Source organism: Canis lupus, chromosome 28 (genome assembly GCF_048164855.1).
Source record: "Canis lupus baileyi chromosome 28, mCanLup2.hap1, whole genome shotgun sequence".
Taxonomy (NCBI): Eukaryota; Metazoa; Chordata; class Mammalia; order Carnivora; family Canidae; genus Canis; species Canis lupus.
The window spans coordinates 11,880,975-11,889,595 of record NC_132865.1 but is presented as its reverse complement, the minus strand read 5'-3'; the positions used below and the strand labels follow the sequence as shown (position 1 = coordinate 11,889,595).

The following is an 8,621-nucleotide window of genomic DNA, read 5'->3' as shown; positions in this document are numbered from 1 at the left end:
AAAGCAACATTTGAAAAGTAGAGTTTTATAAACTATTTAGAATGCCATAGTGGAAAAACCTTGACATTTGATTTCAAAAACTAGTACCTTTGAGCCTGAAATGTTTTAGTCAATTACAACTACTTTTTGTGTATGTATTGTTGTTTTTGTTGTTATTGTTGTTTATGTGTCAGAGGTTCTATTTGAATGTTTCTAAGCTATCAGGACCTACTTTCAGGATAATTCTTGTGATCAAAATCTCTGATCTATGCTTGGAGTCAGTTTATAATTCAGAGGAAACACAATGTAACTATTTTGATAAAGATTCTCCTCCAGAATTCAAAGATATTAAACATAATTCCAAAGTGTGGTATTGTCTTCAGGAAGTTAGTTGTCAATCCATTTCAGAACCCCTAGCACCTCTTGGTCTTTAACTATCTGTGGAAGACACAGGTCGTGATCCTGATAAAGAACTCCACTCCTCTTAATGGGTATATATCTCCACCCAAGAAAGGAAGACAGGGAATCTGAGTCTGCATCTTTCTTTTCACACTGTGTCAAAGAGAAAAAAAAAAGGGGGGTCTGCTACCATCTAGCAGCCAGATAGCCACTGAGAAAGTTCTGGAGATGAGAGAACTTATCTCAAGGTCCGTTCCCAATTATATTCAGGTAAACTAAAAGACACCCAGTGAAGAACGGGAGAGTATCTAAAACAAAGAGTGATGGTTACTGATAAAGTTCCAGGAATCCTTCCTGTTGGTAAATAGTTCATAGTTCAGAACTACAGAAGATCTCCCTGTCAATCATTTCTGGCAGTTTCTGCACAACCAATTAGGTTTTGATCATATATGTATATCAGGTCCAGTGGTGGCTGTCATGCAGGAAAGACTAGTGAGCATAATGGAGCTTCACTTGGTCAAGTGTCCCAGGTCATCAATGCACAGCATAATAAACTTGCAAGGTTCGGAGGGAAAGTGGTGCCAGCACAGCACATCATTCTCCTTCACAAGGCTTGGAGACAATGGACAGCCACACTCAGGGCCCACTGTCCCTGCATGTTTTTAGCACAGCACTCTGACAAGTCTAGGGACACAGTGAGACTAAGACAGAATGTCTTTGCCAGCCTAACATGGAGCGACTACTGGCTGCCAGTTGCCAAGTAGGCCTGTTACCTTGTACCATGGTCCGCTGTTGGCCACCCCTGGCCATGTTGACCTATATTCAGGAGACCCGTGACACCAGCCTGAGCTCTCAGGCAGTGGGATAATGGGTATGTCAGGAAGAATTTGATGAAGTTATATTCCAAAGTCTTAAAATCTTTTGATTGCTAATATGAAGAAGTTCTTTATGTATTCGGGATTCGATCCTTCATCAAATATGCAAGGCAAACATTTTATCTCATTCGTCAGCCAGCCTATTCATTTGCCAAAGTGACATCAGCGGATATTTTCATTTTGATGCTTTCTAGTTTTCAGTTTTCTTCTTTAACTGTTAGTGCTTTTGTGAAGCTAAGAAATCTACCTCAAGGTCACAAACATGCTTCTCTATGTTATCTTGTAGAAACTCTATAATGTTAGCTTTATTTATGTTCATGATTCACCGTGCATTGATTTTTGCCTTTAAAGTAAGTTAGAGTGTGAGATTCTTTTTCTTTTCTATACAGATATCCAGGTGTCCCAGACCCATTTCTTGAAAAGGTGCTCCTTTTACTGTTGAGTTGCCATAGAAACTTGTATAAAAATCAGGGGCACCTGGGTGGCTCAATGGTTGAGCGTCTGCCTTCAGCTTAGGTTGGTCGTGCTCCTGGGGTCCCAGGTTCGAGTCCTGCATTGGGCTCCCCATGGGGATCCTGCTTTTCCTACAGCCTCTCTCTCTGTGTCACTCATGAATAAATGGATAAAATCTTTTAAAAAAATATTTTAAAAATCATGTATGTTTGAGTCTATTTCTGTATTCCATATTTCATTTCATTGATATGTGTTCTTTGTTTAATTTTTCTTTTTTCTTTTTTAATTTTTTTCATTGATATGTTTTCTATCCTTACCCTAATGTACAATATCTATATTACTCTAGCTTTACTGCTTGTATTGAAATCAACTTGTTGACTCTCTCAGCTTTGCTTAGATTGAAGACTATTTTGACCATTTTAGGACATTTGCATTTTTAGATAACTCTTCAAATTAATGTCAATTTATACAAAGCAGCTTTCTGAGTTTTGAATAAGGTTGTTTTGAACCATTTTGGGAGAAAACAGACAATATTGAGTTTTCCAATCCATACTCATTGTATACCTGTCCATTCTTTCTTATTCTTTTAATTTTTTTCCTCAATGCATTTGATAATTTTGACAGTATTAGAGATTGTGGTAAGAAAAGACATAGTATTCTTATTCCATATCTTTCAAGAAGAATATTCAATATTGTATAATAAAGTATAAAATTATATTAATAAGGGCATAGAATCCATCTTCCTCCAAAAGGAGAAAGTCTAGGACAATTCAATCATTCAGAACAATTTTAGCCAGATAGTGTCTCTCTCCATGTCAAAATTTACTCAGATTTGCTTGCAGCCTATTATTTTACTTTTTTTCTCACTTGAAAATTCTTTTGGTCAGGGAGAAAGGAAGTCAGCAGCCCCCCAGCTTCCTGCCCAGGGTTCCACAAGCTCTCACTGCTTCCCGTTGCCATTGATGGGGCGGTTCATGTGCTCGGGGGACGCCAGGAACACCTTGAGCATGGGTCTGGTGCTGAGGCATGCCACATAGACTGAGAGCAGGGAAAAGGAGTCCAGGCAGCGAGTGGCCAGGACCTGTTGAATCAGCAGCAAGTCCAGCAGGTTGTAGTCTGCAAAGAAAATCTGGTTTCCCATGATGAAGGCCTGGCCCCCCTCATTCTGGGACAACAAGGTTTCAAAAGGCTTCAGGTAACCTGGTAGTGCCTTCACATACTCCTCCTTTCCTGCCTCGTAGTTAGTGTAGATGAGGAGGGCGCATTTGCCGCGGAGATCCTTCACACCATCGTTCACTACATCCAGCAAGGCCGCCTCCTGGTGGTCCTTCCCATAGAGCCCAAGGGAGTGGCCCAGGTGTTGCAGGATGGCACTGGACTGGTACAGGGTGACATCTCTGTCCTGGAACTTGGGGAGCTGCCCATACAGATAGGAGGCCTTGAGTGAGCCCTTCATCCAGGTCTCCATGGTCACCACCTCCTCCTTCCAGCTCTGGTCCTGGTCAACCAGCAGCATGTGCATGGCCTTGTAGCACCCTAGAACAGGGAAGTAAATGATGGTGTAGGGTGGCATGGTTGCAGCGTGGGTGGCGGTGGTGGTGGCAGAGGCAGTGGCAGCAGAGCTCCAGCCTATTATTTTTCTTTTTTAAAAAGGAATAGGTGGCATCCTTTTTGCTAAGAGAAACTCAGAACCATTATCTAGAGTAAACTAGAACCATAACAATAGCAGCACCAGTAATAATGCCACATCTCCAATGAAGTCCTGGCTGAGCAGAGCTCTTACTAGTCAAAGAGAGGACATACTGTCGTGGTTCTCAGCACTTCTAGTTGAAGTAGTATCCATATGCAGGAATGAATTAGATACCTGAAGTGGTTCAGCAAGGAAGTTTATTCTCAACTGATTGTATCTTAATTTCTAGTAGTACAAAAAACAAACCCAAAAAGCACTAGTTCTTTGAAAGCCGCAAAGTTTTTATCTAGACTTTGCCCATACCTAAGGGTCTACTTTTCTGAAGGTTGCACTTGCCTATCTCTTTATTACAATCCCCCCCCCCCCGTTTTTGGTATATTGATAAAGTCAGTATATGTATTAGTTCCCCATGGCTGCAGAAACAAAGTGCCACAAATGAGCTAGCTAAAATAGCCGAAAGTTATGGTCTCACATTTTTGAAGGCTAGAAGTGCAAAATCAAGATTTCAGTAGGACCGTATGGCCTCTGAAATTTTTGGGAAGAATTCTTCCTTCTAGATTCTGGTATTTACAGGCAATCCGTATTCTTCCTTGGCTTGTAGATACGTTTCCAGTTTCTCTGTTGTCATGTGGCTGTGCTCATCCTGTGTGTTTCTGTGTCTGTCTCTCTTCCCCCCCTTATAAGACTCCCGTCATATCGGATTAGGGTTTTACCCTGCTAAAACATGGTATTAATTAATCAATGACATCTGCAACAACCTTCCTTCCAAAAAAGGTGCTATTCCAAGGTTGGGATTTCAATGTAGGTTTTAGGGAACGCAATTCAACCCATAAAAGTATCTTTCAAAAATTACTCAAAAACAAAAGAAAGCATGTCATCACAGAGAACACTGAGAATAGATGATGTAATCACATGTAGCAGGTTTTGGAACCAAATTGCCTCAGTTCACACCTTATCATTGCCACTTAACTACTGTTTTGTTACCTTGGGTAAGTCACTTAAAGGTTCTCTTTTGCCCCACTTCCTCATCAATAAAAGGGAATAATAGCATTACCATCTATCTTATAGGACTGTAGTGAAGAAAAAAATTACTTACTGTCTGTAAAATTGCATAGAACAGTGCCTGCCTTATAATAAATGCTGTAGTGTTATCTATTCTTTCAGGGTTACATTTTAGAGAAACCATCTCTTTACCTTTGCTATCTGCCCTCCAAAAAGTTACTTTTGTTAATTTTAAAGCAATGACTGTTAAAATCATTTACACTATTTCACAAATTACTTATTAATATATTAAATTTTAAAAACAAAGACTTTCATTTGCTATCGTAAACTCTTTATTCAATAAATTAATACACTTATCACTTAGGGTTCGTATCTTAGTTAATATAGTATAAAGTGTTAAGTATTAAATGTGGATAAAATGGAAATACTTCCCTATAGCTGTGTATGTCACAGCTATTTTTTTATCCATTTTTTTATAGAGCAAAATTCACAAGTTTACATATATTCAACTAGATGTAGATTTGTTTCTAGAATGTCATGGAAATGGCAAACTATACATGTTTTCTAAGGTCAGCACATGAAATATCTGTGGAATTGTGGATTCAAAATAATACCTTCTATTTCTCATGAAGTGACAGTTTGTCATATGGTAGCACGACTGTGACTGTGCTTCTACTTCTGCCTCAAACAGTAAGTTTGCCACTGGGAATTTATAATTTGGCAACAACAGAAAATGTTGCCTAATATCTATGTTATTTTCCTTCCCACCATGAAATTTATCTTTACATGACTTTAAATAGTGATAAATATTCAATAAATACAGAACAGGGTAATGTGGAAGGAATTGGGATAATCTATTGCTAGGCACGATGCTGTATTTTATCAGTGGTAATAGATGACCCCCAAACTTTGAAGGCCTGAAAAACGTGTGGATCTGTTTCTTTCATCCAAACTCACACACTTTAAAATATTTAGGAAGTGCTTTTGTAGATAACATAAAGAAGGCCCCTCATATGTTTCTGTTTTTTTTCCCAAACTCAGTTCTGCATTTTATTAACACAGAAGTAAAAAGTGAACTTCCTCACTTACAAATTTTCAAAGTCACTTTCAACTGTTAAATCTAAAACCTCTGATCCATGTATCATATATATAAAGATATATATATATGTCATACATATTTATAGATCATATATAAAAGTATATATTACATATGTTTAGTAAATGTACATGTTTAATATGTATTTTTAAATATAAGTATTATATAAATATGTCCTCTAATCATATGTGTTTAGTGGGGATATTTATAAGTACAATCGGGTGATATATTTAGTAGCTTTCAATGGAAAATATACTAGGATTTTAATTATATAAGAAGCAATTATACGATTATACAAGTTAGGTTCTGAAAATGCCAGTAAAAATAACATAGGATGGCTCATTTTCATATTATCTGTAAGTCTAAAGGAAAAATAAGCTTTGGGAATCTGAAGAGTTTAAGTGTCTCATGAAAACAAAACTGTAAGATGTGAATTAGTTAATGATTACAATATAGGTAAATATTAAAGAAAACCTGAAGACAAAATACAAACCAGAAGTCAAGAAATTCTGATACACCTCAAAGCATTAAGACTCATTAAACTGTCCTCAGAAGCATGACAATTCTCTGAGATGCAGTAAACTCCTACAAAATTTAGCAACATATTCATAGGAGAAGCATCCAACTAAATCAACCCTGAGAATTGGGAATATTCATTCTGCTTTGCTATTACCTGTTATGTGTTACTTGGGGTAGCCCATCTGTTTGTAACAGATGCCTAATCCCATCACAGAGAATGGCATGCTCCATAGTCATCTGCAGTGGGATCAAGGGAAAGAAACAGTGACCTGGTTCTCTAGAAGTGGATTATTGTTCCCAGTAAAGCATCAGGAGAGGGAAAGCAGCTTTGATTTGTCTTCAGCATAATATTTTGGAAGATGGCTAAGCCATTCTTTCCATTTCCCTTGGTGCTACAGGGACCCAGCCTTTTGAGTAGCATCTTTTTATATGTACCTATTATTTTTTTTATATGTACCTATTATTAATCAATCTTATCCTGATTCACTAGGTGTGAGGGATAGTGAGGCTATTCTGTATGCTAGATCTGGAATTACTGGTGAAACACTCCAGCTGTGTTTGAAGAATCAATATTCCACATAAGCTCATTCTGTTCGTGGCAAAAATGCTTTCATGACTCTCCTGACTGTATAAGATGCTTTTATGAAAATTACTAATATTGACTCAGTGGAAAAGGATACAAAAAGCCATTTGCTTAAGTATTTTGGCAATGTGCCCATGGAACAGTTTGAAGAATACTGTTAAATCCTTCCATTCTATGTCTTATTGCATTACAATTCGAAAATATATACATATGCTCCCTGCTGCTTTATCAAGAATATGTGTTTATAACCATTTTACAGATGGTTGTTTAAAAATATGTAGAGAACACCTAGGAAGGGATTAACTATTCAAAATATTTTTGAACTTTTCCATTAAATTGTTGTGTGATATAAAATTGTCTTCAAAAGAGACAGGATGAATAGACCAAAGTAAATCATGACTGGGAACATGAAGTATGGCATATGTTTGAGTTGATTACTTAGCAGGGATCAAGAAAAGAAACATAACATGAAGAAATAACTGAAAGATCAAAAAGCCTAAGTTCAGAGATCAACATTACAAGGCCATTTATCCAACAAAAAGTTTTGTGAACTCCTACTCTGTGACTATAAATAGGCTAGCAATTATTATTTTTTATTTTTTAAAAAAGATTTTATTTATTTATTCATGAGAGACATACATAGAGAGGCAGAGACATAGGCAGAAGGACAAGCAGTCCTCGATGCAAGGACTCGATCCCAGGACCTTGGGACCACGCCCTGAGCCAAAGGCAGATGCTCAATCACCCAGCCACCCAGGTGCCCCCCTTCCTTTTTAAAGATTTTATTTGATATCCTAGAAATTAAATATGAACTCATGAAGGCATCAGTTTCTCCTGAGCTCCTAAAGCTTGCAATCTACTTAGGAAAGTCACTGTAAACAACTAATTTAACAGAACCATGTATGAGCGAGGCTCTGAGAGTGTTTTATTATGTACTGTACCTGAGGACACACATATTACTTCTAAATTTTATAAGCTTAGAAGTTTTATTAACTGTAGAGCCATTTCTGAAAACAACTCTGATTTCATTTGACCTATTTTCTAAATACATGGGTATAATAGAAATATATTAAGACCATATACATCCAAGAGACTTCAACTATTTACCAAGGTGCATTGTTTAAAAAATAGGGTTATTTTTATTAACTCAACCAGACAAAACGTTAGCCTGACGAGTTTTTACTGTGGGGTACACTTTCTGGTCTGCAGCTGTACCTGGCTTACTATAGATACTACATGTACTACCGGCTGAATGAATTTACAATTTGCATGTTCTAGGAAATGAAAACAGTGACAAAAATAAAATTATAACATGGATATGATTTGTTTTTTTTTATTTCAAAAATCCTCATTCAGGTTTTTGATAATTTCCTTTGTCTCGGGTCATTTTACCCTGGTATATTTGAAGACCAAATTTAAAAGGTGAAAGAATACTTTTATTTAACATTGAAGATCCTCCCTGCTTCCTGGTCAGATCTTTATTTATTCCAATACAGCACCAATCAGGGGGTAAAGGCTTACGTGGTAATTCTGTACTTCTACTTGGGAGATGAGTAAAACTCTAGAGGCATTTCCGCAAGTATGATAAGAGAGCATTCTGCAAAGCTGACTTGTTTTGTGTTTAACTTGCTTGATTTCATGGCTTGAGATGGGTATAATGTGACAAATTAAGAGGTGAGCAGGAGTTTAAATTAATAGTCCCATATATCCCTTGGTTTTAATGCCCTTAGTGATAAAATAAAATTTAGAAATGTATGCTAGTATCCTGTATTAAAAATTTTTTGAGAGTGGGCCATTACTTGCAAAATCAAGGATCGTGGATTTATAGCTGAGAAAATCCACGGAGGTTAAGTGAATTTTATGAATTCAATAGTTAATTAGTAGAAGAAATAGTGTAAGATTGAAGTGTCCTAATTTGGCCGTAGTAATCCTTGAATTATTAGATTTCAAAGCATGATCCAATGATATTAAATATGAACAAAAACCACCTCCAAGACATGCCCTTGCTTTGAATAAGCCTATAGG

General features: G+C 37.0%; 1 pseudogene; it reads right to left on the bottom strand.

Moving 5' to 3' along the window:
- Nucleotides 1-2,646: 2,646 nt before the first annotated feature.
- LOC140619950 (glutathione S-transferase P pseudogene) lies at nt 2,647-3,279 on the bottom strand (annotated as a pseudogene).
- Nucleotides 3,280-8,621: the final 5,342 nt, after the last annotated feature.